General features: G+C 48.0%; 1 long non-coding RNA gene across 1 annotated transcript; it reads left to right on the forward strand.

Moving 5' to 3' along the window:
- The first annotated feature begins 8,820 nt into the window (after positions 1-8,820).
- On the forward strand, positions 8,821-11,654 carry LOC138444074 (uncharacterized). Its single transcript, XR_011258396.1, has 2 exons — positions 8,821-9,078; positions 10,532-11,654. It is a non-coding gene; the product is annotated as an uncharacterized lncRNA (long non-coding RNA).
- Positions 11,655-26,901: the final 15,247 nt, after the last annotated feature.

A 26,901-nucleotide genomic window follows, 5' to 3' on the forward strand; every position in this document is an offset into this window, starting at 1 on the left:
AGGCTGCTGGAAAGGTACCCCCTCCTGGTGTGACTGCCCTGGCACTGCCAGCTCTGGCCTGGCCTCCAAACTCCTCCTTTTAGGGTAGGGACAAGAGTTCCCCTAGGTCAGAGGGTTTCCAAATTGGTCCCTGGATCAGTGGCATTGCATCACCTGGGGACTGGTGAGAAATACAGTCCCAGACCCCCACCCCAGCCCTGCTAGATCAGAAACGCTGGGGGTGGAGGCCAGAGAGCTGAGGTTTAGCAAGCCCTCCCAGGTGACTCCGATGTGCGCTCAGGTTTGAGGACCGCTGTACTTCATTTTCTCCAAGTCAGCTTCAAACCCACATCTGCTGGTTATTTATTGACCAAATTAAGAGGTAATGCTTAAGGAGCGCCTTCTGTGTGCCAGACCCCAGGCTAACCGCTTGACGCATGCTTGCTCATTCACTCCCCACGTCAACCCCGTGACATCATCTTCTGCGATCATTTCTCCATCTTACAGGTGCCATAAGCACTGCTTTTTAGCTAGAAGCCAGTGCTCTGGGACCTTGTAGGTGATGGGAGTTGCCGGGCTCAACTCAGATTTGGCCCATGTTGATTAACTGGTTTACAGAGTCCTATCCAACTCTTTGTGACCCCATGGACTGTAGCCCCCCCAGGCTCCTCTGTCCATGGGATTTTCCAGGCAAGAATACTGGAGTGGGTTTACGAGGCTGACCTTTCCCTGTGCAACTTTTCTTAAATGCCCTTCAGAGACTATGCTGCCTCCTGAGAGGTGGTGGTGGAGAGAGCTCTCATTCCAGAACTGGGAGGGATCAGGCAGGTGGAGCCTGAGAGGCAGGGTCCTGTAGTGTCTTGTTTCTCCAAATGTGGTCCCTGGGCCAGCAGGGATCAACATTACCCAGGAGACTTAGAAATTCAAAATCTAGGGCCTTGCCCCAGACCTGCTGAATCCAAATCTGCATTTTAATAAGATCCTTCTGGTTTGTGTGCACAGTCAGGTTGGAGAAGTGGGGCGAGGCACACAGATGTGTCCCCCGGCCTTGTCCTGCCACATAGAGGGGCAGGATAACAGGACCTGCACCAGCCTCAGCCCAGCTCCCAGAGAGGGCAATGGCACCCCACTCCAGTACTCTTGCCTGGCAAATCCCATGGACGGAGGAGCCTGGTAGGCTGCAATCCGCGGGGTTGCTAGGAGTTGGACACGACTGAGCGACTTCACTTTCACTTTTCACTTTCATGCTTTGGAGAAGGAAATGGCGACCCACTCCAGTGTTCTTGCCTGGAGAATCCCAGGGACGGGGGAGCCTGGTGGGCTGCCATCTGTGAGGTCACAGAGAGTCAGACACGACTGAAGCGACTTAGCAGCAGCAGCAGCAGCAGCAGCCCAGCTGGTCTGGCTCCCCTGTTAGCACCGGCATCCCCTGAAGACCCTGGAGGGAGCCTCCAGCCCTTAACACCCACAGGCACACTAATACAGTGGGAGGGACTCTCCCTCTGATGAGCCCGCTTCCCAGAGCTGAGGATCTTAACTCCTTCACCTTTCTTCCTAGAATGTGCATGTCTGTGTGTGCTCAGCTGTGTCTGACTCTGCGACCCCAAGGACTGTAGCCCCCGAAGCTCCTCTGTCCATGGAATTTTCCAGGCAAGAATACTAAAGCAGGTTGCCATTTCCTCTTCTGACCCAGGAATCAAACCCCCGTCTCCCATGTCTCCTATATTGGCTGGTGGATTCTTTACCGCTGAGCCACCCAGGAAGAATATGCACTCTGCGTTCAGACCCAGACTTCACCACTTACTCTTGATTATTGTTGCAAACTTCTAGTTCCTAGGTTTTCCTTTTCCATAAAAGAAAGTGAAAGTGAAGTCACTCAGTCGTGTCCGACTCTTTGCGACCCCATGGACTGTAGCCTACGAGGTTCCTTCATCCATGGAATTGTCCAGACAAGAGTACTGGAGTGGGTTGCCATTTCCTCCTCCAGGAGATCTTCCCAACCCAGGGATCGAACCTGGGTCTCCTGCATTGCAAACAAGTGCTTTTACAGTATGAGCCACCAGGGAATAGGGTAACAATATTTCCTGGATCATACACTTTTGTTGAGCAGGTTAAATCTATGAATACACATCAAGTACTAGGAATGATGCTTGGCACATAACTACACGAACATTAGCTACTTGCGTTCAGCCTGCCTTCTCTCCCTCCTTTAGCTGGCCCTCGGGCTGCAGTGGGATGTAGAGAAGGCTGGACTGACTTGTGAGGCCCCAGAAGTGCAGTGACCAACCCAAGGCCACAGTTAGAGAAGGATGGAGCTAGAGCTGGAGGGGGTGTTCTTGGCCAGCCTGCCCTCATGACCCCATGCTTCTGCCTCTACTACAGCTCAAGCCAGTCCCTTGAGGAGATAGAGGGATCCAGAAGGTCAGAGCTGGCAGAGGACTGGGAAGCAGACAGGTCCTAGGGTTGTGGTTCTAGGCTGTTTCATCAGAACCTCAGTTTCCCCTGATGGTACCTCACTCTTGCAAGGAGCAGGGAGAGTCTTCTTTTTTCTTTCTTAAGTTAATTGATTTTCGACTGCTCTGGGACTTCGTTGCTGTATGCCAGCTTTCTCTAGTTGCGGCAAGCCAAGGCTGCTTTCTACCTGCAGCACGCGGGCTTCCCACTGGAGTGGCCTCTCTCGTTGCGGAGCTCAGGCTCTAGAGTGAGGCTAAGTAGTTGTAGCACATGGGCCCAGTTGCCCTGTGGCACGCGGAATCGTCTCAGTCCAGGGAGGAACCTGTGTCCCCTACATTGGCAGGTGGATTCTTGAACACTGCACCACCAGGGAAGTCCCAGAGTGGGTCTTCTGAGTGGCCCTGCACTGAGCTTAGCTGCTCCTGGCTTTGCACCCCATTCCAACACAGTTGCCCGTCTCTGTGTGCCTTGACTGGAAGGCAGGCCTTTGGCAGATGTGTTAAGACCCCAGTGGGGGGACTTCTGGTTTCAACACCCATGTATAAAATGAGTTGGAAGATGTCCCTCTCATCCTCACAGCAGGAAAGAGCTGAACAAACTGAAAGTCAACAACTTTTAGATCCATCAGAGAATTAAGGTCCCAGGGCAGACTGTGGCTCTAAAATCTGGAGACACGGTTGAATATAGAGGATCACAGCTAAGACCAGCTTACTTAAGCAGAAGCCGCCAAAGCTAGTAACTATTACGAACGCTTGAATAGTAATTTTTTTTAATTAAAAAAAATTTTAATTGAAGTATAGTTGATTTACAGTGTTGTGTTAGTTGGTAGTGTATAGCAAAGTGATTCAGTTACATATATACATATATATGTATATTCTTTTTCATATTTCTTTTTCAAGATTTTATTTTAAAAATTTTATTGAAATACAGCTGATTTATAAGTTTAAGTTCTGCTGTACAACAAAGTGATTCAGTTATACATACATATACATACGTACATCCTTTTTAATACCCTTTTCTTTTATGGTTTATCATAGGACATTGAATCTATTGTAGTTCCCTGTGCTTGCAGTAGGACCTTGCTATGTATAATGGTTTGCATCTGCCAGCTCCAACCTTCCACTCCACCCCTCCCCAAGCTCCTCCCTCCGGCAGCCACATGTTATTTTCTGTTTGTGAGTCTATTTCTTTGTAGATAAGTGCATTTGTACGCATTTTATATTCTGCCTTAAGTGACAGTATACGGTATTTGTCTTTCTCCAACTTACGTCACTGAGTGTGGTCTCTCTGGATTCATCCATGTTGCTGCAAGCGGCATTGTTTCATTCTTTTCTGTGGCTGAATAGTATTCCATTTGTTCCACATCTTCTCTATCCCTTCATTGGCTGATGGGCATTTTAGGTCGTTTCCATATCTTGGCTATTGTGAATAGTGCTGCTCTGAGCAGTGGGGTGCGTATATCTTTCTGAATTATCAATTCGTCTGGCTATATGCCCAGGTGTGGGGTTGCTGGGTCATATCCCACACATCCCGCATATCCCACATTGCTGGGTGATTCTTCTTTCAGTTTCTGAGGACCCTGCATACTGTTTTCCATAGTGGCTGCACCACTTACATTCCCACCAACAGTGTATGAGGGTTCCCTTTTTCTCCATTTGTAGACTTTTTAATGATAGCCTTTCTCACCTGTGTGAAGAGGTATCTCACTGCAGTTTTCATTTGCATTTCTCTAAAGCAGTTAAGAATCTCTGTGCTGAAATTTCCCTGGTGGTCCAGTGGCTAAGACTCCATGTTCCCAGTGCAGGGGATCTGGGTTCAATTCCTGGTTGGAGGACTAGATCCCACATGCTGCAACTGAGGTTTGAATTATGGAACTAAAAATCACACATGCTACAACAGAAAGATCCTGCATGCAAGATTGAAGACCTGAGTGCCACAACTAAGATCCACATATGTATAATATGTAGTATTATATAGGTATTATATATCTATAATATAAATAAATATGAAAAATCTCTGTGCTAAATATAAAAACACACACACATTATATATGTACACACACATATGGGCTTCCCAGGTGGGAGTATATATATAGTGTGTATATATATATATATATATATATATCAGTTCAGTTCAGTTGCTCAGTCGTGTCCGACTGTTTGCGACCCCATGAATCGCAGCACTCCAGGCCTCCCTGTCCATGACCAACTCCCAGAGTTTACCCAAACTTATGTCCATTGAGTCAGTGATGCCATCCTGCCATCTCATCTTCTGTCGTCCCCTTCTCCTCTTGGCTTCAATTGTTCCCAGCATCAGGGTCTTTTCCAATGAGTCAGTTCTTCTAATCAGGTGGCCAAAGTGTTGGAGTTTCAGCTTCAGCATCAGTCCTTCCAGTGAATATTCAGGACTGATTTCCTTTACCATTGACTGGTTTGATCTCCTTGCAGTCCAAGGGACTCTCAAGAGTCTTCTCCAACACCACAGTTCAAAAGCATCAATTCTTTGGCGCTCAGCTTTCTTCACAGTCCAACTCTCTTACTCCTTGGAAGAAAAGTTATGACCAACCTAGATAGCAAGTTGAAAAACACCAATACAGTATACTAACACATACATATGGAATTTAGAAAGATGGTAACGATAACCCTGTATGCGAGACAGCAAAAGAGACACAGATGTATAGAACAGACTTTTGGACTCTGTGGGAGAGGGAGAGGGTGGGATGATTTGTGAGAATGGCATTGAAACATGTATAATATCATGTAAGAAACGAATCGCCAGTCTAGGTTCAATGCAGGGTACAGGATGCTTGAGGCTGGTACACTGGGATAACCCAGAGAAATGGTATGGGGAGGGAGGTGGGAGGGGATTCAGGATTTGAATGTACACCTGTGGCGGATTCATGTTGATGTATGGCAAAACCAATACAGTAATGTAAAGTAAAATAAAGTAAAAAAGAAAGAAAAGCAAAGACATTACTTTACCAACAAAGGTCCATCTAGTCAAGGCTATGGTTTTTCCAGTGGTCATGTATGGATGTGAGAGTTCCAAGGAGATCCAACCAGTCCATTCTGAAGGAGATCAGCCCTGGGATTTCTTTGGAAGGAATGATGCTAAAGCTGAAACTCCAGTACTTTGGCCACCTCATGTGAAGAGTTGATTCATTGGAAAAGACTCTGATGCTGGGAGGGATTGGGGGCAGGAGAAGAAGGGGACGACAGAGGATGAGATGGCTAGATGGCATCACGGACTCGATGGACGTGAGTCTGAGTGAACTCCAGGAGTTGCTGATGGACAGTGAGGCCTGGCGTGCTGCGATTCATGGGGTTGCAAAGAGTCGGACATGACTGAGCAACTGAACTGAACTGAACTGAATAATTACCAGTATCTTTTCATGATTGTTTGACCATCTATACATCTTCTTTAGAGAAATGTTTATTTAGATCATCTGCCCATATTTCTTTCCTTTTTTGTAAATTAATTTTTATTGGAATACAGTTGCTTTACAATGTTGTGTTAGTTTCTGCTATACAGCAAAGTGAATCAGTTATACATATCTCCACTTTTTTTCAGATTTCCTTTGCATTTAGGTTGGCACAGATCATTGAGCAGGGTTCCCTATGCTAACCGGTAGGTTCTCATTAGTTATCTATTTCATACATAGTAGTGTATACGTGGAGAAGGCACTGGCATCCCACTCCAGTCCTCTTGCCTGGAAAATCCCATGGACAGAGGAGCCTGGTAGGCTGCAGTCCATGAGGTCGCTAAGAGTCGGACATGACTGAGCGACTTCACTTTCACTTTTCACTTTCATGCATTGGAGAAGGAAATGGCAACCCACTCCTGTATTCTTGCCTGGAGAATCCCAGGGACAGGGGAGCCTGGTGGGCTTCCATCTATGGGGTCGCACAGAGTCGGACACGACTGAAGCAACTTAGCAGCAGCAGCACTGTATATGTATCGGAGAAGGCAATGGCAACCCACTCCAGTACTCTTGCCTGGAGAATCCCAGGGACGGGGGAGCCTTGGTGGGCTGCCATCTATGGGGTCGCACAGAGTCGGACACGACTGAAGTGACTTAGCAGCAGCAGCAGCAGCAGTGTATATGTATAGTGCCAATCCTAGTTTCCCTGTTTGTCCCCTCCACACCCTTCCAGGTTCATGTGGTAAAGATCAGAGAAAAATACCCTCTTTGGGGCAGGAGAAATAAACACTTTAAAATATGCCAAAACAAAGGCCTACCGCTCAGGAGAAACATACATTACCAGAGCCTTGTCTGACCTAGAGGAAGGGCAGTTAAATAACTGCAGCCCTCTTTAGCCTTACTGTCTCATTTAAGAGGAGAAATAAAGGCTAAGATATACTTAAAAACGTCACAGCCTAGGGACTCAGATCAACTGGATATCAGAGATTTAGTGATAGGAATATAGTCTGTTTCCCCTTCCCAACATCTTACTGCTAATATAACAGATCGTCAGTATTATAATTGATTACAGCTGAAAGAGCTGCAAGACACAGCCTGTTTTTAAGAAGGAGTCCTTAGGGAAGCTCAAAAATAACAGGGGAGGAAAACACAAGCAAGGAAATTCTAGGGAACTAAAGTCTCTGGCACCTACAGCGATAGCAAGGCTTACACACAGGTCAGCTCCTAACCAAATTAACATAAAGCCTCATTACCTAAGTTCCTATAACCTGATATATCATATCTGGTTTTCAACAAAAAAATTAATGGCATGCAAGAAGACAAGAGAAAACAGTCTGAAGAGACGAGGCAGGTGTTAGAACCAGCCTCAGATATCACAAAGATTTATGGAATTAATCAGATAGAGGTTTTAAAATATTGATAAGTTTGGTTAGTATTCCAATGGAAAAAAGTAAATAACATGCAAGGCTACATGGAGAATGTAAACAAAGAGGTGGAAATTCTAAGAAAATATCCAAAGGATATCTGAGAAATCAAAACCATTGTACCAAAATGAAGAAAGTCTTTAATGGGCTCATCAGTAGACTGGACATGGCCAAGGCAAGAATCACTGAACTTGAAGATATGTCCTGATAAACTTCCCAAACTGAAATGCAAACAGAAAAAAGAGTGGGAAAGAGAAGAACTGTGGGACAATTACAAAAGGTATAATATATGCACAGAGGGAATACCAGAAGGAGAAGGAAGAAGAGAAGAGACATTTTTGAAGTAGTAATGGTTGGGAATTTTCCAAAATTAATGACAGACACCAAATCATAGATCTAGGAAGCTTGGGGAATACCGAGTAAGCAAAATAGAAAAGTATCTATACCTAAGCAAATCTTGTTCAAACTGCAGAAAACCAAAGACAAAGATAAAATCCCAGAAGAAACCAGAGGAAACATACACTTTGTCCAGAGGTGGGGAAAGGTAAGAATTACATCAGGAACCATGCAAACAAGAAGGGAATGGAGAGGGGATTTTAAAGTATTGAAAGAAAAAAATGCATCAACCTAGAATTTGGTATTCAGCAAAATCATGCTTCAGGAAAGAAAAGTAAAATTTCTCAGAGAAACAAAACCTGAGGGAATTTGTCACCAGTAGGCCCGCCCTCCAAGGTATGTTAAAGGAAGTTTTTCAGAGAGGAGGAAAGTAGGTAAGAAACTCAGATCTGCATAAGCAAAGGAAGAATATCAGAGAAGGAATAATAAAGGTAAAAATCTTTTATTTTCTTATTCTCAATTGATCTAATAGACAACTGTTCAAAGTGAAAATAGCAAAGATAATAACAAAACCCCAGCAATAAAAGTATTGGGTGTTTATAGTATATGGATAAGTGAAATAAACACCAGCAATGTTATAAGGGATGGGAAGAAAAATTGGAAATACCCTACTACAAGGGACCATGAAGCAATATAGTTATTGAAAGTAGACTATAAATTATAATCTATAGATTATATAGACTATAGATTATAACTATAGATTAGTTGTAAATGTATATTGTAAACTCTAGGGCAACAACTAAAAGGGTTTTTTTAAAGAAATTTCAATTGATGTGCTAAGAGCAGGGAGAAATGGAATCATATAAAACCAGATGAAGCAAGAGAAGAAGAGGAAGATTAAAAAAAAAGAAACAAGTGTAACAAATAGAAAACAATTATAAACATGGTAAATATTAATCCAATTACATTAGTAATTACCTTAAATGTGAATGGTATAAATATACTGATAAAAAACAGAGACTCTCAGAGGCATAACTAAATGGGACTCAACTACCTGTTGTCTATAAGAAGCCCATTTTATTTTTGTTAACTTTCACTGGAGTATAGTTACTTTACAATGTTGTGTTAGTTTCTTGCCGTACAGCAAAGTGAATCAGTCCTATGTGTATACACATCCACTCTTTTTTCGATTTCCTTCCTATTTAGGTCACCATAGTGCACTGAGTTTGAGCATTCTTTGGCATTGCCTTTCTTTGGGATTGGAATGAAAACTGACCTTTTCCAGTCCTGTGGCCACTGATGAGTTTTCCAAATTTGCTGACATATTGAGTGCAGCACTTTTGCAGCATCATCTTTCAGGATTTAAAACAGCTCAACTGGAATTCCATCACCTCCACTAGCTTTGTTCATAGTGATGCTTCCTAAGGCCCACCTGACTTCACTTTCCAGGATGTCTGGCTCTAGGTGAGTGATCACACCATCATGATTATCTGGGTCATGAAGATGTATTTTGTATAGTTCTTCTGTGTATTCTTGCCACCTCTTCTTACTATCTTCTGCTTCTGTTAGGTCTATACCATTTCTGTCATTTATTGTGCCCATCTTTGCATGAAATGTTCCCTTGGTAATTCCAATTTTCTTGAGGAGATCTCTAATCTTTCTCATTCTATTGTTTGCCTCCATTTCTTTGCATTGATAATTGAGAAAGGCTTTCTTAACTCTCCTTGATTTGGAACTCTGCACTCAAATGGGAATATCTTTCCTTTTCTCTTTTGCCTTTAGCTTCTCCTCTTTTCTTGGCTATTTGTACAGCCTCCTCAGACAACCATTTTGCCTTTTTGCATTTCTTTTTCTCGGGGATGGTCTTGACCGCTGCCTCCTGTACAATGTCACGAACCTCTGTCCACAGTTCTTCAGGCACTCTGTCTATCGGATCTAATCCCTTGAATATATTTGTTATCCCACTGTATAATCATAAGGGATTTGATTTAGGTCATACCTGAATGGTCTAGTGGTTTTCCCTACTTTCCTCAATATAAGTCTGAATTTTCAATAAGGAGTTCATGATCTGAGCCACAGTCAGCTCCTGGTCTTGTTTTTGTTGACTGTATAGAACTTCTCCATCTTTGGCTGCAAAGAATGTACTCAATCTGATTTCGGTGTTGACCATCTGGTGATGTCCATGTGTAGAGTCTTCTCGTGTGTTGTTGGAAGAGGGTGTTTGCTCTGACCAGTGCGTTCTCTTGGCAAAACTCTGTTAGCTTTTGCCCTGCTTCATTCTGTACTCCAAGGCCAAATTTGCCTGTTACTCGAGGTGTTTCTTGACTTCCTACTTTTGTATTCCAGTCCCCTATGATGAAAAGGACATCTTTTTTGGGTGTTAGTTCTAGAAGGTCTTGTAGATCTTCATAGAATTGTTCAACTTCAGCTTCCTCAGCATTACTGGTTGGGGCATAGGCTTGGATAACTGTGATATTGAATGGTTTGCCTTAGAAACAGAGATCATTCTGTTGTTTTTGAAATTGCACCCAAGTACTGCACTTTGGACTCTTTACTAGGAGGGCTATTCCATTTCTTCTAAGGAATTCTTGCTCACAGTAGTAGATATAATGGTCATCTGAATTAAATTTGCCCATTCCAGTCCATTGTAGTTCACTGATTCCTAAAATGTCGACGTTCACTCTTGCCATCTCCTGTTTGACCACTTCCAATTTACCTTGATTCATGGACCTAACATTCCAGGTTCCTATGCAATATTGTTCTTTACAGCATCGGGCTTTGCTTCCATCACCAGTCACATCTACAACTGGGGTTGTTTTTGTTTTGGCTCCATCTCTTCATTCTTTCTGGAGTTATTTCTCCACTGATCTCTAGTAGCATATTGGGCACCTACCGACCTGGGGAATTCATCTTTCAGGAGACTGTGTGGATCACAACAAACTGTGGAACATTCTTAAAGAGATGGGAAAAGCGGACCACGTTACCTGCCTCCTGAGAAATCTGTATGCAGGTCAAGAAGCGACAGTTAGAACTGGACATGGAACAACAGACTGGTTCCAAATAGGAAAAGGAGTACATCAAGGGTGTATATTGTCACCCTGCTTCTTTAACTTATATGCAGAGTGCATCATTCAAAATGCCACGCTGGATGAAGCACAAGCTGGAATCAAGATTGCTGGGAGAAATATCAATGGCCTTAGATACTCAGATGACACCACCCTTATGGCAGAAAGTGAAGAACTAAAAAGCCTCTTGATGAAAGTGAAAGAGAGTGAAAAAGCTGGCTTGAAACTCAACATTCAAAAAACTAAGATCATGGCATCCGATCCCATCACTTCATGGCAAATAGATGGGAAAACAGTGGAAACAGTGACAGACTTTATTTTTGGGGGCTCCAAAATCACTGCAGATTGTGACTCTAGTTATGAAATTAAAAGATGCTTACTTCTTGGAAGAAACACTATGACCAACCTAGACAGCATATTAAAATCAGAGACATTACTTTGCCGACAAAGGTCCATCTAGTCAAGGCTATAGTTTTTCCAGTGGTCATGTATGAATGTGAGAGTTGGACTGTGAAGAAACCTGAGCGCTGAAGAATTGATGCTTTTGAACTGTGGTGTTGGAGAAGACTCTTGAGAGTCCCTTAGACTGCAAGGAGATCCAACTAGTCCATTCTAAAGGAGATCAGTCCTGGGTGTTCATTGGAAGGAATGATGCTGAAGCTGAAGCTCCAATATTTTGGTGACCTGATGTGAAGGACTGACTCACTGGAAGAGATCCTGATGCTGGTCAAGATTGAAGTCAGGAGGAGAAGGGGATGACAGAGGATGAGATGGTTGGATGGCATGAGTTTGAGCAAGCTCTGGGAGTTTTTGTGGACAGGGAAGCCTGGTGTGCTGCAGCGCATGGGGTCTCAAAGAGTCGGACATGACTGAGTGACTGAAGTGACTGAACTGAGAGCATTGAGTAGAGTCCCCTGTGCTATGCAATAGGTTCTTCTCAGTTGTCTTTTTATACATAGTTGTATATTTATTTCAGTCCCAATCTCCTAATTCATTCCACACCCCCTCAGGGAGCAGGTGCACAGGCTTCTGGCTGGTGGGGGTACAATGTGAGGCTGACTCAGCTCAACTGAATTCAGGGACACTGGGTGGGAAGAGTTCCCCAGATGGAGTGTTTGGAGATGTCCCAAAGATGGGGGTCCATTCCAAGCTGAGAACACAGCCTGAGCGGGGCTTGGAGGGTGGCTAAAGCAGTGTTCGTGAAGCATGGTGAGCAGGCTAGAATGGATCATGGACCCCAGAGATGGTCAGGGTGCAGAGGTCACTTGGCCCAGTCATCTTGACATAGAGATGCAGAAACTGAGGCCTAGAGAGGCAAGAAGAGACCTCCCAGTTGTCACACCGTTAGATTTGCTTCCATCCTGGGGCCTCACTTAACTTGGAGAATGAGAGTTTTGATTAGAAAGAAGGATAATTTAGCGATGATAAGGGACTGATTCTTACTGACTGATGAAAGTGTGTCAGGCACTGCTGTGCGGGCTTTACAGGGGATATGCAGTTGTATCTTCGCAAGTAAACCTGTGAGTTAGAAACTATTATCTCCATTTTAGAGTTGAGGAAACTGAGGCACAGGGTGGTTATTAACGAGTCCTCAGTGCTTTGGGGACTTCAGCAGATACCACTCACTGCCTCGTCCGCATCCACCCTGGCGTTTCTCCCTTGCTGTCTCAGCAGCTGCCTTGTTCCTCTGTCCCCCTGGTCCCACCACTGCAGCTTCAGGAGAGGCCAGCTCCAGGGGGGCCACCCATGATGGCCCACCCCTCCTGCAAGAGATTGTTTTAGGGATACACATAAGATGTCTTCTGGCCTGTTAGAGGTGGAGGGAAGTTTGGGGAATTCTGGAAGGAGTTCCTTGATTGTAAAAAGGAGAGAATGAGAGAGAGAGAAAGACAGAAGAGAGAGAGAGACCCATGGAACATACAATAGCCCCTCTTCCCTTCTGAATGTTGTGGTGCCTGCATGTGATGTTGGAATGATGGCAACCACTTTGGGTCCACGAGGAGACAATTCTGACACAGAAGATGGCAGAGCAAAGGCAGGAACTAATGGAGACCCCGAAGATGTGGATGAGCTGCTGAATTTACTAACCCAAGATGGGCTTCCTCCCGTTTTCTTGACACAGGGGAGCTCCCATCTCCTATTTGCTAAGCCAGTTGCATCACTGTTTTCTGCTCCTTAGAGCTGAAAGCATTTTTGTTGGTGGAAGGGTGAACCCCAGATCTCCTCAAATGTCATTCAAGGCTCCGCCTCCTGGCATCCCGTTTCTTGTCAGCATCTGCTCCTCTGCCGGAGTTGAAGGCTGGCTAACCCCCGGATGGCCGTGCTCTCTGGGGCCTTGGGGTCTTTGCATTTTCTGTTTCCTCTGCTGTGGTGCCCTCCCACGCGCCGGTTTTACACACTCCCTCTTCCCTCCTGAACCGGCGGCTCTAGGACCTTCTGTGCAGAGTCCCCCAGCACCGGTCTGCGTGATGACGATGAGCACCGCTCTCGTCACCCAAGTTTTCCCGTGCCGGTTTATGTATCTGCCCATTTTCCTGGACTGAGCTCTGGACTGAGGGCAAGCCCTGGCCGTGTCTGTTTCTGGGCCCTTATCACAGGGCCCGGCCTAACACACATACCCTCTCAGTGGCTGTGGGATAAATAAGGGCGTGGGAGCTCTCTGGGTACCCCAGAGCTCCTGAGGGGGCCTGCAGACATCAGCAATATTAACAGTGATCGTCAATGAACCGCCAGGGTTCCATACACATTGTCTCCTATGCTCTTTGTGGGACTGCCAGTCTTCTTTTACAGATGGGGACACTGAAGCACGGAGGGCTAAAGTGATGTGTTCAGAGCCGGGATTTAAATGTGAGTTTTCAGCAAAGTGAAAAAAGATATACATAGAATTACCCATGTATGATTGTGTATGGGAGCATTGAGTGTGTGTGATTGTATATGTGTGTGTGTTTAACTGCCCTAGGATAGTATGAATATTGGCCACTGACTTCCAGTTTTCCCAATATTTTTAATTCTGTTTCAGAAGCATAATGGGGGAAATTTTTAAAATATATAACCAAAGGTTTAGAGAATTAACTTTAGGCTGGGCTGTGTACCTGGAGGACTTCATTTTCTTAAAGATTCTATAGTGGACCAGGAAACCCACGTCACTCTGTGTTCCTGAGATGCGATCTGAACCGTGTAATATCGAGATTTCCTGATCCCCTGTTCTGTAATCTGTACTCTCATGAATTGGGGGAATTTTTGTTTGTTTTTTTCCTCCTTCCCTCCCTCCCTCCCCTGCTTCTTCCTTTCTCTTTTTCTTCCTTCCTTCCTTTTTTTTTTTTTTTTTGCCAGAAAGTGAGGATAAAGCATAAGCAGTGTTGACATTTTTCTAGCACAACTTACATTTTTCCTACTTAGAAAAGGTTAAGTCATTAGGTCATTGGCATGTGGATAGGGAGATAGGAAACTCAGTTCCAAAAATCCATCTCCTTTCTTTCTTATTTACATGAAACTTTGTGCTGAAGTCTTCTCAGGGGCCTAAGCACAAGCTCACAAACAAGACCAGGTCATAACCATTCTGTTCTCTGCCCCTTGCCCAGCTGGACCCTGGGTGGAGCCCCAGGACAAAGCTCTGGGGGGCTCGAGGCAGCAGATCCAGCCCACCCCAGGAGGGAGGCCCTGCTGCCCTGCTCTGGCTCAGAAGAGGAGAGAAGCTGCTGGACTGAGGAGCCAGGCTCCCTCCCCATCTAGCCCAGCAGAGAGTCTGTGCTCAGAGAGGGGAGGCCCCAGTCCCCGCCTCCATGAGATGGGGCTGTTGTGAGAACCCAGTGGGAGGACGCAGGGCCCCAGTGGGAGAGAGGACCAGGCTGGACCAGGAGCTCGGGCAGTGTGGGCTGAACGCAGTCCACAGCCTGGGTGGGGGAGTTTTTGCAAGTCAAAAGGCATGTGTTTTGAGAACCCTTCATTCTGCTCTTGGCTTAGGGCTCTCACACCCCTGTGGATCACTTCTTGCAGCACTGGTGTTCTCCTCGGCTTGTGTTGAAGTCACATGAACCCCTAGCACCCCTTTCTGCTTCCCCCTGGGCTGGCCACCAGGAGCTGCCTGTCTATGCCATCTTCTTCTCTTTTTTTTAATTTATTTGCTTATTATTTAATTTATTTTTGGCTCAGTAGTTGTGGTGCACGGGCTTAGTTGCCCTGTGGCATGTGGAATCCCCCAGGACCAGGGATCAAACCCATGTCTCTTGGATTGGCAGATGGATTCCCAACCACTGGACCACCTGGGAAGTCCTGTCTATGCTATCCTGAGGCAGCATGAGGGCCAGGTGAAGAGCAGGGCAGTGGAAAGAACTCTTGATTTGATCAGAAGCCATGAATGTCTCACAGTCCTGCCACGAAGCTGCCCTTACCACCTCGGACCTCAGCTGCCACCCTCCCAGATGGGACATCTAGCCTAAATGTCGGGAGGGGCCCTCTTAGCTCTGTGGTCTCAAGGGAAGGGCTGGGGCAGCTGGAGGGAGGCTGGCAGGGAGCTGAGCCCTCTCTTGTTGGCTCCCACCCCATCCGGCCCAGCTCCCAGACAGGGTTCGAGGCAGTGGCGGCTACTGGGTAACGCAGACCAGATGCAGCCCTTTCCTCGGCCATGCTCAGCGGCCTTCCTCCTTCAAGGCCTTGGGGATATTTGAAACCCCATGGAGTTTGGCATCAGAGTCTGGAGTGGAAACCACAGCTCCATTACGTGAGCACACATGATCTCCCTGGGAGAAGAGAGGCAACCGGCCTCAGCATGAGAGACGAGTTGGAGGTTGCTAGCTCCAGAGGACACTTAGGATGGTGTCTGGGACCCCAGGGAGGTGAAGTCCAGGTCACTCGGGTCAGATCCTGGTGGGACCTCAGAGTGGTGGGCTGCCTGACACCAGAGGATGGAGCAAAGGCCAGGGCCCCTTAGAGCAGAGACTTGAGCCCTGAATAAGAGCTGGACGTCCACCAAGGAACCATTCTATCTCCCCCGCCCCAGTGGATTGCACATTTTGAAAGCTTTCTGTTTGCCATACAAATCACTGAGGAGAGAAAAATTCCACTGAAATGGAATGACCTCCCCATCCCCTCCCCCAGGGCAGAACAAGCAACTATGTCTGCACGAATTAGTGAGAGATGATTTCAAAGTCACTGCCAGTTAAGATATTCCAGCTTCTGCCACTGCCTAGTTGGGTAACTTTGGACCAATAATTTTGTTTTCTTTTTTCCTTTTTCTCTTTTTAGCCTCAAGGCATGTAGGATCTTAGTTCCCCAACCAGGGAAAGAACCTGCTCCCCCTGCAGTGAAAGCACAGAGTCTTAATCACTGGTCCACCAGGGAAGTCCTTGGGCTAATAATTTAGTATCTCCAGCCTCAGATTCTCGTTTCTCAGTAGAAATACTGAGCCTCACCTTGGGATGGGGGTGGGAGGCTCTTAAATATGCATGAAAGGTCCTAGCAGAGGCTCACAGAGGCAGGTTGGTGTTACCCTCAGATGACATAGATTAAATCCTCATACCCCATATCTAGTAATCCAAGATCATCATAACTGTCCGTCAGCAATGTGGTCAACAAAAATAACGGAGACACCCCTTGGGGGTGGAGTGGTCAAGCTGAGGCATCCAGTCGGCTGGCCTGAGTGTAGCACCTCCCGGCTGGAGTGACAGTCAAGGGCGGGCACTTTGAATGCTGCTGATGCTTGGCAGTCATGACCCTTCTGGGCAGGAACCAAGGCTGAGGCCATCTCTGCTGGCCCCTCCTGAGGTTCTTTCTCTCCAGGGGTGGAAGCTCAGGCAGGGCCCTGGGTCCCCTAGCTTTGGTCCTGCTCAGGGTCCACTCATCTGGGCTGCTTTAGTCTGGCTTTTTCTGAGTGGTGCAGAACTGAACTGCTAGATCACGTAGCAACCTTAGTTTCCTCCTCTGTGAAATGGGAGCAACAGGCACATCAGTTCCCTGGCAGGGTGTTGTGAAGGATAGAGAGAGCGGTCAGTGGGTCTAGCTGGGTGGAGAGACCTCAGGCTTCAGGGCACCAAGGAGCAGGAATGCAGAGCAGTCAGCTCTCCTCAGGGGTCAACTCCTAGGAGAAGGTACAACCCCTGGCATGGGGTCTGGAAGTGGGTGGGGCAGGTTCTCAGTAAATCTAAGATTTGTGGAAGGAAAGAGATTGGATTTGTTAATGGACTTTGAAATAGGCCACCCGGGCCCAATAATGCAGATGTTTCTACCCTTGCCCAACCGTGTCCTTCCTCATCCTCGTTCTCATCCATCCCTTCATTCATGCAGCTACTTATCCCTCTCATCCATCTCTTCATTCATGCAGCTACTTATCCCACAAACACTTCTTGGGCACTCTCTCTGTGTCCTGCGCTGGGATACAGCACAGAGTGTGGTGCTGGCCCTCATGAAGCTCCCACTATACTGGGGGGAAAAGACCTTAAACAGATAGCTGGGGGGCTTCCCTGGCAGTCCAGTCGTTAAGACTTCGCCTTCCAATGCAGAGGGTACAGGTTTGATCCCTGGTTGGGGAGTTAAGATCCCACATGCCTTGTGGCCACAAAACCAAAAAAACATAAAACAGAAGCAATATTTTAACAAATTCAGTAAAGAATTTTAAAAATGATCCACATCAATAAAATCCTTAAAAAGAGAACAAATAGCTGGATGAATCAGTACAAAGATACAATACTTACTAGGAACCAGGAAGAAAGAGATGGGCTATTGCCAAGTTCACAGCAAAGACCAACTCCCCCGAAGGCCAGGGCTTGCTGCAAGCCTGGCAGAGCCCTAAGCCCTTGATATTGTCTCACGGAATCCTTGCCACATCCCTATGGGGTGGGAGCCATCACTACCTCCATTTACAGAAGGGGAAACTGAACAGAGCCCAAATCTCAATTGTTCCTCTAATTCTGTGCCCTAGGAGGGCAGGCTTCCTTCTTCCTTTTTCTGCAAATGAGGAGACTGAGGCTTTGGCCAGAGTAAAAAGTTTTTTTCAAGGTCACAGATAGGAATGGCTGAGTTCTCTGGTCCTTCTCCTGCCAATGTCCAATCAACCCAGGACAGAATTTTTAGCCCAGTGAAGAGAAATCATCCCTCAAGGAATGAACATGTGATCTAGTTGTAGAGACAGACATTGTGGAAGATTAATTGTATTCCTAGTCCCACAGTTCTTCACCCCTCCCTGTATCCACCTGTTCTACCCAGTAAGTCTGCAATGCCCTCCCCCCCAGGAAGAAATGTTCTGCCCAGACTTTGATGCTGGGCTCAGTTCTGTGACTTGCTTTGGCTGATAGGATGTTAGCCCACGTGGTGCAGAGGCCTGACAAAGCACTCACAGTTTCCTCTTCTGCAATGGTCCTGAGAACATGCCAGCTAGCTTGTTGAGTGGCTAGGGTGTGTGGCCCATCATCACAGCCAAGGCCACAGTAGGTCAGCGGCTGACCCCAGCCAGAAGCAGCTGAGCTAACTGAATGAACCAACTCATGGGGTAAGAGGATGTTTGCCACTGAGGTTCCGGGTTGTTTGTTACGTGGCATTACTGTGGCAGTCAGCGACAGGCGTAGATGTGTGTGCGTCCAGTTTGGCTGTAGAGGCTGGTGCTGAGGGTTCTGCTGGAGTCTGCACGAAGCAGGAGAAGAATAGTTAATTCTGAGCCTAGAGGTCAGGGCGTGAGTCATAGAAGAGAGTGAGTACATCTCCGAGAAGTAAGACGGTGTCATAGGCAGATAAAGCAGGCATAGGCAGGAAGTGCACAATTATAAGGCGTGTTTGAGGAAGGGCAAGTCAGCCACCTAGTGTGGCAGTACATGTTGGGCAATGTGGGAAGTGAGCCTGGACTGCTCCATCAAGGAGCCTAGTGGGGGCAAGTCCTGAGGGCCACGGTCTCTAAGTGGGCAACAGGGAGCCATGGAAGGTTGACAAACTGTGCGGGAGTACAGTGGATTGAATGTTTGTCTCCCCTCAAAATTCACATGTTGAGGGCCTTCCATGATGGTCCAGTGGGTTAATCTGCCTTACAATGCAGGGGATGCGAGTTCGATCCCTGGTTGCGGAACTAAGATCCCGCATGCCGTAGGGCAACTAAGCCCTGTCTGCAACTACTGAGCCCACGCATCACAACTAGAGTTCGTGCATCTCAGTGAAAGACCCTGCATAACACAATGAAGATACTGTGTACTGCAACTAAGAACTGACGCAGTGCCCCCTAAAATTCATACGTTGAAATCCTCACCCCGCAATGAGATCGAATTAGGAGGTGGAGCCTTGGGAGGTGATTAGGTCAGGCGGGGTGAGCCCTCACGAATGAGATTGGTGCCTTTTAAAAGAGACCCCAGAGAATTCTCCCGCTCTCTTTCTGCCATGTGGGGACATGACAGGAAGCTGGCCGTCTGTAGCCCTGAAGAAAGCTGTCACTGGAAGACGGTCTCATTGGCACCTGATCTTCCACCCTCCAGAACCCTGAGATGTAGTTTATTTCTGTTGTTTTGAAGGCCCGCCTTCTATGATACTTTGTTACAGCAGCTCAAACTCAGACAGGGAGCTTGACACCTGTTCTGCCCCTCTATTGCCAGGTCCTCTGTGTTTGGTCCATCCTTTGTGTCCCCCACCTCCCTGCCCTGATCCTGACCTTCTCAGTGGGGCTCTTGCTCATTCTCTGCATGGAACCCCGGACCAACCCCCAACAGTCCCTCCCTAGAGAAAGGATAATTAGAACTTGTGTCGCCCTAGAGCCTTTCCCAGCATTAAAGTCAAGGGACTTGGTTCTGAGGCTCCTCTAGGACAGGCCTTTGCAGCTGGGGAGGCCACGACCTCTGGAGTCTGAGACTACCTGTGGGCCAAACTGCGCCACCATAGACTGAGGGCATGACCTTGGGGAGCCCCGTCCCCTCCCAGAGCTTTCCTAGCCCTCGCTGCACCTTGGGATGCTGGTATGCCTGAGCCGTAGAGGCTCAGAGAAGTGTAGTGACCTTCCCAGGGTTGTAGAGCAAGATGGGGGCCAGGCAGCATGGGACCCAGGCTTTCTGTCCAAGTGCCACGTCCTTCTGGGACTCCTTCCTGAAACTGTGAGGTAGGATGGTACCTTCTCTCCAAAGGCAGTTGCCAAGAATTTCTCCCTACTGAATACATACTGTGCTTCTCCCAGAAGAAGGAGGGCCTGTCTTCCCTCCCCTCGACTGGCCCTGTGACTTTCTTTGAAAAGAGAACACAGCAGAAGTAACTCTCCAGTTCCAGCCTAGCCTTCAATGGCCTAGGCCTTCTGCTTTCTCTCTCTCTTTAAAAAAATTTTTTTAAAGAATATTTTGTTATGGACCATTTTTTAAAGTCTTTATTGAATTTTTAAACAATATTGCTTCTGTTTTATGTATTGGTGTTTTGGCTGTGAAGCATGTGGGACCTTAGCTTCCCTACCAGGGATCAAACCTGTACCCCCTGCATTGGAAGGTGAACTCTTCACCACTGAACCGCCGGGGAAGTCCCTCTGTCTGCGTTTTGGAGTCCAGCGGCCTTGCGTGGCAACCTGAGCAGACAAGAGTGTCAGGAGCCACGTGGGAAGAGAGGCCACATGGAGGGGAGCTGAGGTGCCCCAGCACAGGCCCGAGAGGGAGGCCTCGTGGCTGAGCTCCCAGCTGGAAATCACCACGCTGATGCCACAGGAAGCAGGAGGCACACCCGACTGACCTACGGGCCTTTAGAACTCGTAAATCAGTTATTTCAAGCCACTAAGCTATGGGGTGGTTTGTTACATGGCAGAGCTAACTGAAACAGGCGGCCTTGTGGGTGCTTGGGTTCTATTAGTCCCCGGGACATCGGACCCCCTGCAGAGCCCTGAGCCCTGGCTGCCGTGGTTCCTGGGCAGATGGTGAGGGCTGCTCCTGTTTTACTCATTTTAAGGAAGGTGAGGGGAGTTGTATTGTTCCCCCACATCCCATTTAAAGGCATGCCTATCACAAGCTAACAGAGCTCCTATGATAAGAATGACAAGCTAAAAACCTGAACTCTGCAGTCAGACTCCTAGGATTTAAGTCCAGTCTCTACCAATTTCTAGCTGTGTGACCTTGGGCAATTTACTTATTCTCTCTGTGCCTTGGTTTTTCCATCTTCATTTTATAGTGAGGTTAATACTCGTGCCTATCTCACAGAGTTCCTGTGAGGATTAAATGAGATAATATACATAAACTCTTAAAATAGTGCTTGACTCATTGTAAGCCCTCAATAAATATCATCTATTGTTTCAGTAGTATTAGTATTACTAGGTTCCAGGGCTTCTGAGCTGGATATTTCAGTGTTCTGGAGACGTATAGCTGACACCTAAATGGGAAAGTTAGAATACAGAAGGATAAAAGTAAAAATAGGAATATGGTCATATCTGGGAGGGGTTTATTTTACCTGGGATTTAGGAAGTCTTCCTGAGGGAGGTGACAATTGAGCTGGGTTTTAAAAAGTTTTAAAGGAGTTTTCTGGCTGTATCAGTTAGGTTTACACTTCGCCCTGAATGAAAACAAACACAAAAATAACAGTGACTTATACATGATAGAAGCTTGTGTCTGACTCAAGCCGAAATCTGGTGGGGGCAGTCCCAGGGCTCATAAGTTTCTCCATGGTGACAGGCACCCAGGTTTCTTCGTATTTTCTTGTTCCACATGCTTGACCTCGAGCCTTCACTCTCCTTCTAGTACAAGGTGGCTGCCAGAGCTCAAGCAGCTGTGTTTTTAAGGACACTCCTGGAAGCTGTACATTGCACTTGGAAGCCATTGTCAAGGCTCAATCCCATGGCCCATCTAACTGCAAGGGAGGCTGAGAAACATATTCTTTATTTTGGGTGGCCGTATGCCCAGCTAGCTAACACCTGGGGGTTCCATTTCTAAGGAGGATGTGGGGAATAGACACTGGAGGTCACAACTGGCCACGTTTGCCACATAGAGGACAGATGATAGGAAAGGACTCCCGCTAGAAGGAACAGCATATGCAGAGGGCTGTGTACATGAGAACATGACTGGTTCTGCCGCCGCAAGCTCTCCCAGGATCTCCCGCCTTCTCTCCTGAGGCTTTCGCTGCTTCGACCTGGCTGCCTCCACGGACTTGCCTTTAGACCAGCTTCCTGCCAGGCAGACGCGTCTCACTCCCAGCCCTCCTCTTGCTCTGGAGGCTCCCCCCTACCCAGGGCCTCCGCGGGAGAAACTGCAATGCCCAGAGGAGCTTGTGGTCACTGAAGACAGATTCGTGAGTGGAGGGGCCTCAGGAGAAGGACCTGGGTTCTCCCTGGGCTTCTGACCTAGGCCCAGACAGCTGGGGCGGGTGGCTGAAAGGGGCCCCGGGCAGGGAATGCTGTAAACCAAGGCCAGGAGGTGGCTCTTAAGGCACTTAGGGGGCCGTTGAGGAGAGCTGTCCCTGCTGGTCCTGGGGGCCTGAGGCCTGGTGGGTTGGATGCTTGGGGGAGGAGAGCCTGTGGATCCCCTGGTCATGTCTCACAGAAATGCTGGTCGCGGTGGACTGGGGCCATGGGAAGAAGACTGAACGCCACAGAGGATGGGATCTGGGAGTGGGCAAAGGGAAGCACTGGCCCCACCCTGAGCCCCCTCTGGGCCTGGAGGCAGAGAGTGGGAGATGTACCCAGCACAGGCCTTGGTGTGGAACTCCAGTTCTGCCCTGGACATGCTGGGTTGCTGGGAGCCTCCATTTTTCCATCTGTAAAGTGGCTGGCTGGCTGCTTCTCAAGGGCATGCTGAGGGTTCCAAAATGACGGAAGGACTGGTGTGAGACCTCCGGTGCTGTGCACACTGCCTGTTACCATGGAGATTTCTGAACGAAGGACCTCCCACAGGCACAGGCTTTCAACAAAGCAGGATTTCCTGGTCTCCAGGACCCAGCTGGAGCCTTAGCTTCTCAGGCAGCCACCTTGGACCACCTCCGCACCTGTGCCCTCACCTCCCAGCCTTTCGTAGCCTCTGGCTCCAGAAGAGCTCATAGCCTCTGGGTCAAAGTTTGGAACGTAAACGAGCCGCAGCCCAGGCCCCACTACCTGGCCATATTCCATGAGCCTGGAGACTCAGGCAGAGGGGACCTGGTGGCTAGAAGGCCCCAGTGCAAGAGGGAATACTCACCCAGCGAGGACTCACCACTCACACGCCCACAGGGACTAGGGCAGTGGCTCAGGGGGTGGCATGCAGCCTCTTTTATGCTGAGGAGCATGTGCCTAACCAGCTCAAAGGAAGTGTTTTTATACACCCCCTTCTCAAAGCACTAGGCCTGAAAGGCAGGACTGAAGATTGGAGACTTTGTGACCTGGGTTCCCAGTCACCAGCGTCTGCTCTGTAATGTATTAGGGGATAGGGAGGCTTTTATTTATTTATTTTTTTACAAACCAATAAAATCAGCCTAGCGTGGAAGAGAGCAGTGCCCATCTGCTTTGCTTCTGTGTCGGAGGTGGGGTGAGAGTCCTGGGTCTGACTAGGGGGGCGGAACCCAGAGCAGGCAGAGATGACGGTCGTTCTCTTTGTCCAGTGTTGTCCCCTTGCAGGAAGCTGTTCCCCATCATCATCGGCCACAGGTTTCCTACAGGATTGGCCATATTGATTCTCCCCAGGTGGGGATCACCTGATCCACGCTGAGCCAATCTCTGATTTGTGCAGAGAATTTGGAATCAGAACCAAAAGATTTCAGCTGAGGCTGGCTGTCTTCGCATCTAGAGGCCAGGAGCTGTTGACTGCTGGGCTTTCTGCTACTGGCTGGAGTGGTGGACAGAGCCAGGGGCTGCAAGGAAGACGAAGAGACGGAGAGCAGCAAGGTAAGAGGAGGGGAGCCCTGCTGGGCATCCACAGGGCTTTTAGCCCTGACGGCATCCTTTCCTGAGACCCACTGGGTCCTGGTCGAGGATTCCAGAAGGTACCCCAGGCACCTTTCTGTAATTGCCACGCCCCTCCCCCAATATCTTCCTTTTCTTGTTGTAGCTAGTTGTATTTTTTAATATTTATTTTAATTCTGGCTGCTCTGGGCCTTTGTTGCTGCGTGCGGCCTTTCTCTAGTTGCAGTGAGTCGGGGCTACTCTCTAGTTGCCGTGTGCAGGCTTCTCATTGTGGTGGCCTCTCTTGTTGTGGAGCATGGGTTCCAAAGCTCAGAACCCATGGTGTGGGCTCAGTAGTTGCAGCTCACAGGCTTAGTTCCCCTGTAGTATGTGGCCATCTTCCCAGACCAGGGATTGAACCCGTGTCCTCTCCATTGGCAGGTGGATTCTAACCACTGGACCCACCAGGGAAGTCCTTGCTGTAGCTAGTTTGGGCGAGTTTGTGCTGCTACTAAAATAATCCCAACTGATATGAAGAAAAGCACAATAAGACCTATTTTTCTATGACTGCCACTTACTGAGCCAGCTGCATTGTTTCATTGTGTCCTTATGATGACTTTATATGGTAGGTAATGTTATTATTTCCATTAGGCAGATGAGAAAGTTGAGGCCCAGAGAGGCTCAGCAATGTGTCCAGGGTCACATAGCTGACAGGAATGAATCTGGGCTGGCTAATTCTAGAGGCTGAGTGGGAGTATTCCTGTGCACTTACCTTCCCTGCTAGAAGGGGTTGCATTCAAAAGCCACTGGCCTGGGGTTTCTGTTGAGCCTCATACAGAGCCTGTGATTCTCTGTTCCACTAAGTACATCTTGAAAAAGAGTCAAGCTGGTGGGGGTTTAAGTTTTCAGTACTGGGTTAGAGGTGGCCTCCTGGGGGAACTCAGCCAGGGCCTGGCCAAGCCCCCCATCTAAGCTGGATGAGGACGCGGCCACCATGTCCTGCCACGGCTTTGAGCCCCACCTCTGAGTCACGGGCTGACCAGCCTCGGGCAGATGATCCTCCCCCAGGACTAAGTCACCCCCTCTAGGAGGCCTTTGCAGGCGGCTCGAATCTTCTTTCTTCTGTTCTCCCTGACACTCATTTTGCCACAGCCCCGACTCAGAACCCTTGGCTGGGTTCTCCTGCTGAAGACTCATACAGGACAAAGCTGACACCTGGGATAAGCTTGGCCCCTGCCCTCACCCCAGGTGGGGAAGGGGGCGGTGCTTGTCCTTGGAGACAGAGAGAGAAGACCCAGCACTGCCTGGGCCGTGAGAACCCACTAAATTCTGGAAGCAATAGCACCTGGCAGCTCCTTCAGGAGACTCAGGGAGCAATCTCAGGGATGGGCCTGGCTGGGTGCAGACAGGCAGAGAGAGAGACAGAGACCAGCTGTCCCCTCCCTTAAAAAATCTTGAAAATTTGCTCATTTGAATTCTGTGTATGTATAGTTTTCAGAGATAAGTGAGATCATACAATGTGTTTTATATCCATCTATCTATATCTATCTATCTGTAGGTAATGGATATCCTTCCAAATGAACAATCACTGGACCTCCAGGGAAGTCCCTAGATATAAGAATTCTAAGTAAAATGAAAGGCATCCTCACTGAAGTCCAGAGCAGAAAAGGCTCATGGTCCAGCCCATGACTGTTTTCCATGTTTGCCCAGGTAGAGTGGAGGAGAGTGCGGCCAAGGGCAGTGGTGGAGGGGCTGGTGCCTGTGGCCTCTGGGCTTTCCTCTGTCTGGAGTCCCCTTGCTGGAGGTGAATTTACCCCAGAGCTAAAGCAGTATCAGCCTCAGAGCCCCTCACCCACAGCAGCCCTTCCAAGACTCTGTAACCAACGCTCAAGTCACTCAGTCAAGTCTGACTCTTTTGTGACACCATGGACTCTAGCCCGCCAGGCTCCTCTGTCCATGGGATTTCCCAGGCAAGAAGACTGGAATGGAATACTGGAGCCATTTCCTCCTCCAGGGGATCCTCCCCACCCAGGGATCGAACCCACACTTCCTGTGTCTCCTGCATTGCAGACAGATTCTTTACCGAGGAGCCATCGGGAAAGCCCTCTGTAGCCAATACTATATTCCTTATTTGGTATTGTTTTTGTTCAAACAGCCCTTGAGCTGTAGAAGCCTCAGGCCCTCACACCTGAACCCTCTCGACTCCAGCTCAGCTCTTTCCCCATGGATTTTAGTCACCTTGAGTCCCCAGCACCCAGCCTGCTCCTGGCCAGGCATGCAGAACAGGTTGTGGAGTGAATGAATGAGGAAAGCAGAGGAATGGAACTCGTCCAAGGCCACTCTGAGGTCAGTAACAGAGCCGAGACCAGAGCCCGGGTCTCTACTCCCTGTGTGCAGGGCCCTGCCCACCTCACCAGGTGACACCTTGGCCTGAGTTTTGCCCTCATGACATCCAGGAGGTTCTGGGAGCATAAACAGGGTTGTGCTGTGACCTTGAGTAACTGGAAGGAAACCCAGCTGAGGGAAGACACCCAGGCTGCCCAGTGCACGGAGCTGCAAGGCTGGTATCTGTGTTCCTGATCCTCCGCCCGCTGTCCTCTTAGGGTCCTTGTAGCCCAACATCCTGAGAGCCACCCTCTGGGCAAGCCCATCCCCCGAGTCCTCTCCTTCTCCAGGTCCTAAAAGCCATGTTGAGTTTCTGTCACTTCTGGGGCAGCCTTGAGGGGGGTGGTGACAGGCAGAACGGAGGATAAACATGGCCGCATGCCTTCCCTACTCAGGTTGTATGGTGTTGAATGAAAACAGCACTTAGACAACAAGATGATCCCCTTTGGGTGAAAATAAGTCCGTATTGATATGTGTGTATTCACATGAGGGCAAATCTAAAAAGAGAAACACCCAGCAAGTTAACAAAAGTGATCTCCAGGTAACAGAATCCTAGTGGGTTTCTTCTTTTGACCTTTAGCTTTTCCGTGGTTTCTAATTTCTCTATAATCATTAGGTATTACTTGTGGAGAGGCAGCATAGTGCAGGGTTTAAGAGTCGAATAGGGCTCGCATCCTAGCCCTCATTCATTTTTAGCCGTGTGTGTGTGTGTGTGTGTGCGCGTGCGCGTGTTGGGCCGGGGGGAGAGTGAGGCAGGTCACTTGACATCTTGAGCTTTAGGCTATTCATCTACACAATGAAGTGGAATTGAACATTATTACAGTGGAAAAACCTGGTGGACCCCAGCAGTGATAGACTTTAATAACACCAGTAATGGGGCAAACCCACCTGAAAAGCACACAGCACCAAGGTTCCTGGATCCAGTCTTGAGGAAACGTCAGACACATCAAATTGCATGACATGAAGCAAGGCACCTGAACTGGATTTTCAAAACATGCCAATAGGATGATAGAAGGGAAGAAAGAAAAAGTCTGGAAAAGTATTCTAGATTAAAGGGGA

The sequence above is a fragment of the Ovis canadensis genome, chromosome 7 (assembly GCF_042477335.2).
Source record: "Ovis canadensis isolate MfBH-ARS-UI-01 breed Bighorn chromosome 7, ARS-UI_OviCan_v2, whole genome shotgun sequence".
Lineage (NCBI taxonomy): Eukaryota > Metazoa > Chordata > Mammalia > Artiodactyla > Bovidae > Ovis > Ovis canadensis.